This window comes from Microtus pennsylvanicus, chromosome X (assembly GCF_037038515.1).
Source record: "Microtus pennsylvanicus isolate mMicPen1 chromosome X, mMicPen1.hap1, whole genome shotgun sequence".
Taxonomy (NCBI): Eukaryota; Metazoa; Chordata; class Mammalia; order Rodentia; family Cricetidae; genus Microtus; species Microtus pennsylvanicus.
Window position 1 is genome coordinate 15,629,440 of NC_134601.1, and position 12,404 is coordinate 15,641,843.

The window sequence follows — 12,404 nt, forward strand, 5'->3', positions numbered from 1 at the left end:
CCAGGATAGCCTTGAACTCATGGCAATCCTCCTACCTTAAATTTGCGTATGCTGAGATGAGAAGCATATTCCATTTCATCTGGCGACTCCTGAAATTCTAGCTATATGACTTTGAGTATGGAAATAATATGTAACACGATTCATCTTTTTTTTATTTTTTCACCTAAGTTAAAGAACTACAAACTTCAAAATTTCTTGGAGATATGAATGATGATCATCAGATTAGAAAATACAGGAGATTATGAATATTAACATTCATCAGTGGATATAGATCCATATATTTTCTGAGAGTTCTGTATGTAAAGGATTTACTTCCAACCCTTACCTAGCTCTTGGCATAATTTTGTTTGCTCCTCTGCTCCATGATTCACTTCTAGACCAATGAGAGATGTGATTTCTTTAAGAGAATGGACAAAATGCAATGTGTAGTCATTGATACATACCTGAGTGCTGTAGGAAGTCTTAGAGCTTGTGGTTACCCGCCTACTGGGGTGTGGCCTCTTTACTATATATGCTGATCCAGAGCATGCATTTGCCCCTTCTTCCCCGGCTGCTCTTTCGGATCACTGGATTGCTAGATTTAATCTCTGTTCTCTGTTCAAGCAGAGAATTCTGATTTGTGAGTGTACCCTTAAACAAACAACCATCTATTTTTCAATTCTGAGCTAGTGTGGGATTTCTTTTAAGAGTCCATTCCACATTTGGCACCCATGTGGATTCAAACTCCACACCTACCGGGTAGACGGCCTAATGGCCTAGCCGTTCCATGGCCTAGACAGTCTCCCAACCCTGTCTGCTTGGCTTGTTTTTACCTAAGCAGTTTTGATGAGATAATAGAATAATGTAAGCTTACTCACACTAATAATAATAGTGAGTAATAGAGTGAATACTTGTGAGTTATTATTTATAGGCAATTACACTGGTATAGATTCTTGTATATTGATATAAAGTTAAATTATATTGAATATTGTATGCATGCATGCTTCTACCTCTGCTTAAAACATTTTTTATATATTGATACATATTTATCATATTGCAATGTACATTTCTACCTCTGATCAAGATACTTTTATACATTATTTACATTTTGAGGTCATTGTCCTCATTTGTTGCACAGGTGTTTATTGTCTTAGTCTTTAAGTTAGATAGGTATTAAGAATTATAGATTAGCCGGGCGGTGGTGGTGCATGCCTTTAATCCCAGCACTTGGAGGCAGAGGCAGGCGGATCTCTGTGAGTTCAAGGCCAGCCTCGCCTAAAAGAGCTAGTTCCAGGACAGGCTCCAAAAGCTACAGAAAAACCCTGTCTCAAAAAAATAAAAAAAAAAAAGAATTCTAGATCAATAGTCATCTATGTTTGTCATACTTATAGTTAGACTAATCAGGTTCTTTAGATACATAGAGATTATATTCTGCATAGATAAGTAATGTTCAACCACCTCAAAGAGCTGTAGAAAATGGCATCTAAATAACTTAGGGTTCTGTTGAAGCGAGACACAATTGCTCCTGGCAGCACTGATCTACCCCCGAGAGAATGTTGAGCATCGAAGACACTCCAATTGGAGTTTGTTTTCTTCTTGGCAAAACTGGCCTTTGGGCAAAGAAATGCTCATGCCTCAACCACTGACAAGATACATAGTATCCGGAAATGGATAAGCAGGACTGTCAAATCTTTCCAATATAGTGTAAAACAGTTTTGAAAAATTTCCTGCCTCTGAAAATGGTCTGTCAGTTATTCTAGGCCTTAACCAAAGTTGGTTGCTTGAACATTACAAATGAGACTTTGGGTAATTGCCCAGGTAGCCAGTTGTCTCTGTCATTTGTTGCACATTTTGGAAGTTGCTTGATTGCACTTCCTGCTTATTCAAGTAATATTATTTTCCTTCTTGTATCTTTGATGGGGTTGAAGACTAGATAGTTGTAGTTACTCTCCTCTCATGACTTGGCCAAGTTATTTATTATACAAGACTTAAACTAGTTGGGATAGGATAATTATTGAATATATTTGTTCTTATTGTATATAATTTTGTATTAGGCTTAGAACTCTTATTTAAACAAAAGGGGGAAGTGCTATAGGAAGTCTTACTGGTTACCTGTCTACTACTGGGGTGTGGCCTCTTATACTATATATGCTGATGCAGAGCCTGCATCTGCCCCTTCTTCCCCGGTTGTTCTTTTGGATTGCTGAATTTGATCTCTGTTCTCTGTTTAAGCAGAGAATTCTTTTTAAAATATATATTTTTTTATTTTTCCATTCAAATCAAGCAGAGAATTCTGATTTGTGAGTTTACCCCTAAATAAATAACCATCTACTTCTCAATTCTGAGCTAGTGTGGGGTTTCTTTTAAGCATCCATTCCACACCTGAGGAGTTTGAGATTTTATTCTACCCCACCCTGGGCATAATAGACATGCATCATTAGACTAGTTATTGGTGTTCTCCCTGATATTTAGTGTAGGCTTTCATAACAATGAAATCATCTCAGATTACTGCCTCTACTATATACCAAAGTGTCTGGTAAATTATAGCTTTATTTGGTTTTTAGGAATTTTAACCTTCACACATTATTTATTCAGTGACACATGGTTTATTCAAACTGTTATACAAGAGAAATTATCAACTTTCTCTTAATACTTCTTTCTAGATTCATTCCATTACCCTCATAATAAGACTGAAGTTGTTTCAAGGTGCTTTGGTGTTGGTTAATATCTGCCTTAGTGCCTTAAATATTGTTTTAGAAAATGGAGTGATATTTTGTTTGTAATCTAACCAATAAAGCTTACCTGAAGACCAGAAAAGCAGAGTGGCCAGCCACAGAGTTCTTACCTCTACCAATGCTCAGACCAAAGGGGCAATCCTGTCTCTCAAATTCTCTTTACAAAACCTCAGACTGCCTCTCAGACTGAATCCTCAGACTGCATCCATCTCTGTGAATCCTTAAAATGCCTCTGAGCTCCTGTCTCCTCCTGCCTTATATTCTTCTCTCTGTTCAGCCATATCATTCCTGTCTCCACCTCCCTAGAGTTGGGATTAAACGCATGTAATTCCAAGTGCTGAGATCACCTTTGTGTGAGCTCTCTTTCTCTTTTAGACACGTCAAACTTATGTAGCTCAGGGTGGCCTTGAACTCACAGAGATCCCTCTGCTCCGTGACTGATGTGGGAGTGTCATATATCAATCTGTTGATTTCATTGGTTAATTAATAAAGAAACTGCTTGGCCTGATAGGTTAGAACACAGGTGGGTGGAGTAAACAGAACAGAATGCTGGGAGGAAGAAGGCAGTGAAGTAAGACGCTTCAGACAGACACCACGCCACTGCTCTCCAGGGCAGACGCGATGAAGCAAGCCGCCACGTCAGACATGCTGAATCTTTCCTGGTAAGACTGGTTCTACACAGATTACTAAATATGGCTTAGGCAAGATGTGAGAATTAGCCTTTAAGAGGCTAGAACTAATGGGCCAAGCAGTGTTTAAAAGAATACAGTTTCCGTGTAATTATTTCGGGGCATAAGCTAGCCAGGCGGCCGGGAGCCAGGTGGCAGGAATGCAGCCCGCAGCTCCTTCTACACGTGACCATCTGCCTCTGTCTCCTAAGGAGTGCTGGAATTAAAGATGTATGCCACCACTCCTTGACCTCTAGTGGCTTAGCTCTGTATTCTGCCTCAGGTAAGCTTTATTTGCTAGATTATAAACCAAATACCACCACAGGAAAAAAAAAACTCCATGGTGATGTAAACAATGTGATTTTTATCACTTTTGGTTGGAATAGTCTATATATTCTGTTAAGTCCATTTGATATGTAATATAAGTTAACTCTGATATTTCATTGTTGAATATTTGTCTCGATGATCTGTCAACAAAGGTAAAATATTAAAGCCACCTACTATTATTTTATTGGGGTCTATATCTTTCTATTTTGTAGTGTATATTTTATAGTTTGCTTCACTGTTTGTTGCACATATATTTACAATCATTTTAACTCCTTTTCTTAAAAAGTTTTTTGTTTTAGGTTTTAGGGCAAGATCTCACTATGAACTTAGCCTGGCATAGAACTTGCTTTGTAGACCAACCCTGTTTTTAGACTCATAGAGATCTACCTACCTCTGCTTCCACAATGCTGATATTAAAGGTGTGTACCACCAGGCCTGGCTCATTTTGACTTCTTCATGGATTATCACATTTGTGAATATGTAGTAACCATTTTTGTCTCTTCCAACTTGCTTTGGTTTGAAGTCTGTTTTGTCAGATGTGAGTATCTACTTCTACCTGCTTATGAATTAGATTTGTTTGAAATGCTGGTTTCCGTGATTTCAAATTCCATTAGGTTATGGATTGCAGGTGAGTTTCTTGAAGGCAGACAGGGTTGGGCATTGATTTTTAATCCAACCAACCAAACTGTGCCTTTTAATTAGAGATTTAAGTCATTTATATTTGGAGTTATTATTGAAAGGCATGTATTATGTGTGCCATTTTATAGTTTTTCTTTTGGTTGTTTTGAATTATGTATTTGCTTCCTTTACATTTATTCATCACAGTATTAGTAGCCATTTCTTTTTTACCAAGTCTCATTTTGTAGATTCTTCTAGTGATATTTATCATTTCCTGTGTCCTTAAGATCACTTTTGTCTTACAACTTTTCATGTTCTTTATGTCCTTTTTTAGCTACAGTTTGATGTGGAAAAGTTATTTCAATAATTTATATTTTTATAACTGAAATTAAGAGGTATCTATTAACTGATATACTTTTTTTTTGCTTGATCTAGTCTAAAATAAAGTTAAAGTAAAAACCTGTGTTGTCATTTGATTTTTTGAGCATTTCATTTCCAGAATTTGCATTTGTTTTATTTTAAACTCCCCCATTTTCCTTAGGTGTTGTTGCCCTTACACCTCTCACTCACATTATACAAATGGTACTTCTATTCCACCATCTTATCTCATGAGCACACGATTTCATATTTTAAAATAGAAATAATGTTCTAAACACCTGACAAAATATTACCAAACAGAAATTTTTGATTGATGTGGCAATAAATAGGTAACAATCATTTGAAATTAGCACATTATTCATATGTAAATGAACGTTAGAGAGTTTAGAAAGTTTGTGCTCTGAATTAGGTTAAACATCTTTTAAGAATTTGCATTTATCAGTTCCACTGTCACAGTGGGTGGGTGCACCCCTCGTGGTCCTGACTTCCTTGCTCATGTTCTCCCTCCTTCTGCTCCTCATTTGGATCTTAAGAGCTCAGACCAGTGCTCCTATTCAAGGCCAGTGGGACTGGGACTGAATAAGCATGGGATGAAACCGGACTCTCTGAACATGGCGGACAATGAAGGCTGATGAGAAGCCAAGGACAATGGCACTAGGTTTCGATCCTAATACATGAACTGGCTTTGTGGGAGCCTAGCCTGTTTGGATGCTCACCCTCCTGGACCTGGATAGAAGTGGGAGGACCTTGGACTTCCCGCAGGGCAGGGAATCTGGACTGCTCTTCATTCTCGAGAGGGAGGGGGAATAGAGTGGGGGGAGGGGGAGAGGGGAAGAGGAATGGGGGGAAGGGGGCAATGTGTGGGAGGAGGGGGAGGGAAATGGGAAATGGGGAGGAGGCGGAAATTTGTTTTTTAACAACTAAAAAAAAATAAAGAAAGAAAAAAAATTTACATTTATATTCTTAATTTACTCAGAAACTTGCTATCATTTTTTTCAATGGATACAAGGACGATAAAATATGCCAGCCTATTACTGAAGTAAAACAAATTTTAAAAGGGTGTGCTGAAGTTTTGCCATATGGGTGATAATGCTTCCCTCAAGCACCATAAACTATCTAAAGACACTCCAGTATGAGGCATGGAAAACTTCCCTTCCAGTTGTTGGTCAGGGGAGTCCAAGAGACTCTGAAAATCATATATACCACCGTTGCTGCCCTTGCTTATCTTCCAGGCATGAACATTAAGACCTTATTTGTTAAGACATTATATACTGTGACGCAGGATTTTGGGGAATTGAGCTGGAAGCCTCTTCCTCGAGCATTAACTCTCATAAGGTTCAGAATTGTAAGGTGCCAAGGCAGAAAAGCAATCAATAATTATATTTAGCAGCAAAATCCTGTAAACCAGAACAATGACCAATGGGGTGAGATATCTCTAGTAGTGCAATAGTGGTACTTTTGTCTTTCGGGTAGCCAACAGCTGTCTAATTGAATTTAAGACCTGCTTAATAGGAAGAAATGAATGCCTGGTGCTATAAAGCTAGCCAAAAACACATGGATGGACATTCCATAGACCTTAGAGCAGAACCCAGTATTGCAATTTTTCCAAAGTCAATATATATTTTTAAATTGTATTCTAAATAGTTATGCTCACATATAATTAAGTATAGCTCTTATCCCTCATCAAAGAAGCTTCTTTTTGTAGGAGACACTGTTACAGAGACCCAAAACTGGCAAAAAGGCACAGAAAAGGTGAATGTGGGTACCCGCATTACTACATCAACAATAAAATTCTTACATCTAAAGCTTAGGGAACATTGTAGAAGAGGGGACAGAAAAAATGGAATAGCCATTCAGGATGCCTACTGCTAGACAGTGTCTTGTAGATATGACAGGAATGCTGTAACCATGCAATCTCAATGGTATAGTTGCTTAAACAAGACTTACACATTGGCCACACTGGTTGACATGCAGCATTAATGGAGATGGATCTCACAAGGCCCCACTTCTAGATGAAGAGCTGAAGGCAACCAAAGGCCTGCAGACCAGTTTTCTCCAAGGAAAGGTCCCTGATAGATTGTTCAAACTCAGGTGGTCAGCTGTAAACATATGGACAATACCAATACAGCAAGCTGTATATAATATTTGAAGAAGAGGTCATGAATTTAAGAGAGTGAGAGGAATTTTAAGGGGATTGAGTAGGGGTGGAAATGGTATAAATATAGTACTCGTGTAAGAAATTCTCAAAAATTAAAAACTAATTAAAAAGTAAAAATGGTATGGATCTTAACATATTTTTCTGTATTTCACTGACAGTCACTGGTATAATAGTCATTTGCTAAATGAGACCACATTTTTTCACTAACTTTCTCTAAATGAAATATGTCCACTCATACTTTTGATAAATTATTATATTTTTGATTTTTAGGTGAATCCACAGATTGAAAAAACAATCACTGAAGCAATTGTCTTGAGAAATAGTAATTCCATATCTAGAAAATATTGTACTACAATAGTTACTATACATCATATAAAGGTGAATAATTTTAGAAAGCCAAGATAAAGGAAAATACATATATTCCTAATTGTATATAGAACTTCATTTCATCTATACAATTCAAAAGGCCCTAAACATATTTCCAAAGACTTTAGTCAATTAAAAATAGTTTATTATTTTAGGTGTATGAATGTTTTGCCTGTATGTGTGATTGTGCACCATGTAAGTGCAATGTCTATAGAGTCCAGAAGAGGGTATTGGATTCTCCTGGAGCTGGAATTACAGGCAGTTGTGAGCCATCATGTGGGTGCTGGTGTTAGTCTCCTGAAAAAGCAGTCAGAGTTCTTAAATCACTGAGTGATATCGCTAGCTCCATTTAGTAAATTTTGACTATGCTTTGTCACTAAGCTGTACTACAGCTATGACAAGAGGTAGTTGATATTTTGTGAAAATAATGATATCTAAATACTCTTTTATCCACATACCTGGTCCTCATCTGTAGTAACTGGTAGACTAAAAGAAAGGAAATAATCTTGCTGTGGTGGCCTAGAATTTTGAGTCTGAGCATAATAGAACAGCATGGGGAGGAAATAAGATGGAAATTTCAAGGACAAAAATATGAAAGGAAGGATTTTGAAAGAAGAAGAAATAATTTGCAAGGCTCTTTAAGAAAAATTAAATGGACAAATTTAGGAATGTTGTCTTGACATAAATCCCAGGCAGTTGGGAAAGGGGTAGTGCTGCAAGGAACAATAGGTTATAGTTCAAACCTAAGTCAGTCAACCCCTGTTTGCATCATGGTGTCCAGTCTTTTAAGGCAGCATATTGTTAAGCTTCTATCTGATGCATAAGGAAGCTTCAAATCTCAAGAAACAAACATGTCTGTAAGAGCCTTGCAGTGTTTGTTCATTTACAGCTCCACAAATCTGATCTTATATAAGCTGAGTTTCCATGCAACTCATTGCTTAGACACTTGCTAGCAGTCTAAATTTAGGTGCCAGGGTGATACAGTGTGTTAGAAACAGTCTTCCCTGGTGCTGGACAACCAGAAATAATGAATTTTAGTTAATGTTCTATTTTCATTTTCCATGAAAGTCCCAGGGCCTTAGTGCCATGCCATATATAGTAGGGATTGAGGAGACACAGGTATGTAGCATATAAATCAATGGTGAGTTCTAACACAGAGAATACAGTCTGTGGCCTTGGGAACGTGCATTGTTTAACCTGAGAAAAAGGAAATGCATCCTCAACTAGACAATATATTTGTGCTAAACTTAAGAGAGTCTAAATCAGCTATAGTTGGGTGTGGTGGTATACACTTGCCATCTAAGACTCTATTTGGGAGCTAGAAAGAGGATTGCAAATTTAAGGACCGCTTGGATAAGTTAGTGATACCCTGTTTCAAAATAAAATTTCTAAAAATGCTTAAGAATGCATCCCAGGGTTAGAATTCTTGCATGCTATTCATGAGGCTCATGTGAATCTAAAGCACCACAGTCCAAAACAAAATGAAAGCCAACTACAGTCAAATCCTCTCCTTCACTGTTGTAGTCAAATACAAAAGGTATAAAAGACAACTTTTTAGCATTTACAGAACTAAAAGGAAGTGAAGCAAACAGAATTGAAGAGTTGTGCTCTTCAACTCCTGCAGGTGCAGCAGCTTACATATTGGTATTAGTCCAGAAGTCCTCTGTGTTCCAGGGACTCTGATGAAGCTGATAGACTCCTAGTGAGGTACACACCAACCACAAGCTGGAGCGCTTTTATCCTTTGCCAAAATCCTACATGGCTCATTTGTTGAGGACTGCAGTAAGATTGAATACCTCTTCTGAATGGTTCATCCTGTGGATTCTGTCAGTATGGGATAAAAGATGTAAGGGCTGCTAGTGGACTTTAAAATGTTCATTTTTAAAAATAGTCCTTCATTATTAAAAAAAAACAAATCAGCAACCTTAATTATAGCTTACTACAGATGGACCACACATTTATGAATAGTTTAACAAATGAGAGAAAAAGAAAATGGTGAGTTCTGGTAGATTAATTTGCATGGTGTCCCATACCCAAATTGTAATACTGCAACATCACAATTTTCAGCAAAATTATAAGCTCAACAAATTAAAATAATTTGTTAATTTCCTTTTTAATTGCACTACAAACACTGGCAGTTCTGGCTTTTGGAATTTTTGACATGCAAGCTTCTTCAAAGCAGAAAGACTTCACTATGGCTAAATCTATGCTTTTCCTTGCCAACTAAGATTTATACATCAATTACTCAACGGATACATCTTAAGCATTCTATTTAAAATATGCAGGACCTGCTAGGAACTGTTTAACCCACAACACACTTTCATTTGCCTATAAAGAATAAATACTTAGAACTCTAAGTGGGTAAACTCAATCTTCCTATGCAGATAGGTCAAAAAAACTCACAGTTGAACATATGAAAGGTAGGGGACTAATTGTTATTGAGATTCAGGTAAGTAATTTTTTAGGCATTTTAGCTGTGAACCCACCAAGAAGGAATTGCAAAGCAGAATCTACTTACACTTTCCCCAAAGGCTAAATAGATTTCTTTGCCCTACAGCTTGTAGCAACTCTTTATTTACTCATTAAAAGAAGTATTTTAAGAATTTCTTTCTCAATAATTGCATTTGACTGAAACCCTGCAGCATGGTGATTTTGTCCAGAAAGAAGCTTCAGTGTGCTGGTGCAATGTGAAACAGAGTTACTACTAACGGAATGAAGAGCTCTGTAGTATTTTTACTTAGTTTCATTGCTTAAACTTTAATGTAAATTAACATAGCTTTAATGTAACCATCTGTATATAACCCCATCATTGACAACATAAAGTTGTTGAACACCATTTCATAGGTATCAAGTGCTTTGGCTTGGGTATAATCTTATGATCATGTCTTAATGCACTACCTTTTTCTCACTATCATTTAAATATCAAGAGGCTCCCCTTTATTCTAGTCTTTTTCACTATAACCATTTTTTTTGTTTCACAGTATTTATTATAATTTAAAAACACACCTATACCTTCTTGTTGTTTCTACTTCTAGACTATGCAAAAGAAGAAACCAAGCTTAATTTTTATCGAGTATTTTCAATTTTTAATTTGGATTACAAATTGGCAAATCATAGCTACATATATTTATGTGGTACAAAGAGATGCTATGATTTAAGAATACTAATGCTATAAAGAAATAAACTAGGAAACATATCCATCACTTTTTTTTTAAAATCACCTATGTATCTTTTAGCCTAGCAAGCAAAGTAAAAAGAGACTCTCAATATTTTGGAAAGGGCGCAAGACACTAAATATTATAATGAGAAAATATGGCAAGGTGGTAGAGTTGCTAATATTGGATCTGCCCCTATATGTTGAAGACTTCCAAATTAACATCATGGCTGCATTTTACTTTGCCTCATCCTATATGATTTATGTGGATATATCGAAATATTTGCTGGACAGTTGTACCCTAAAGACCATAGACATCTCAGCTAGTATCCCAATTTATAGCTTATCATGCTTCTCAAATCTCATGATACTAGTATACATTAGCATATGTCTTAGTTACTATTTGATTGCTGTCAAGAGACACCAGGATCAAGGCAACCTACAGAAGAAGGCATTTAATTGGAAGCTTGCTTACAGTTTCAGAAAGTGAATCCATGACCATTGCAGAAGAAAGCGTGGCAGCAGCAGGCAAGCTTTTATAGTGCCGGAGCAGTAGCTGAGAGTTTATATCTTATCTATAAGGAGTGAGCAGTAAGAGAGAGCTAATTGGGAATGGCCTGGACATTTTAAAGCTCAAAATCCATCCCCAGTGAAATACCTTCTCCAAGAAGGTCACACATCCTAATTCTTCCTAAACAGTTCTACTAACTGGGAACAAAACATTAAAATACTTGAGTCTATGGGAGACATTGTCATTCAAACTACCACAGTCTCTGTCTCTATTGCGAGTGCACACACACTCACACTAAAACCTAATTATCATAGAGTCCTCCTTCCATGTGTCTTCAAGTGACTCTTGGATCTCTCCTTTAATTTCTGCCTCCATTGAGATGGACTATGGACTCATCATTGCTTATCTAGCAAGCGATATCTAGACTACTTTGAGTGTTTCATCCTACTCTCTGCTTTCTTGTTTTTATTCTGCAAAGATCACATCCTTCCCATAAGTATGGAAATGCTATTCCCTTACTTAGTCCAGAAATCAATAAGGGCTGGCATTGTGCAGAAATAGCTGGAACCTTAATGAGTAAGAGATATTCAAAGATTACAGACATATAATTTCTTCAAGATTGATTTCCTTTTCGTTTTCCTACTGCAAATCCAACAGAATATTATTAAAACATTTGAGCTTCTGAACAAAAGTACAGAATTATTCCAGCAGGAACAATAGAAAGGTTGCATTTCATTTTCTTCTACTATCGATTTTGACAGATGATATGACCATGAAACTTCACTTAAATATGGAGCTCTAAAAGAGCAGACCACTGGAGTTGGACAAAAGCTGCATAAATGCTATGTCTGAGGCTGACAAAAGGGAAGGGCCCTATTTAACATCAGATTGAATTACTGTGGAATCAGGCCTCAAATCCTGTTCTCTGCATTACTGAAATGATTGTGTAGTTTCACTGAGAGACAGTATTTAAATACTTTGCAGTGCTAGAGCTCCCTCTTTAGAATGTCATGTCATGATTTCTTTCTTTCACCTGATCTTTTTTGTTTTGCTGTGATTTTTCTTGTGCCTGCATGCTAATCAATGAGAATAGGAAGAAAATCTCATCTTCATAAAGCAATATTTGATTCAGTGATGATTTTCAAATGAGGCTTTTGGAAGTGGCTTGAGAACATCTTTTGTGGATCAGTCATTAGAACTTTCCAAGTGAGTAAGGCCGTGATTGCTAACTTCTGTTTCTGAGGGCAAGACGGCAGCTCAGGGAAATCTATGTAAATGAGCAAATGAGATTGAAAAATAACAATACATATCACTGTGACATCTTTCAGAGGGAAGTCTTCTAGTTTATGGCATAGAGGGCCATGATAGGAGAGATATAGGCACTTGGAAGCAAAGAGAAATGGTACCTCTCACTTGACTGTTTTTCTATGTTGCCTAGAAATGGCTGGCACAATTTTCGATGTCTCTTTTTAGCAAGAAAAAAAAAACAAGTCCTCCTGTAAATTTGTTG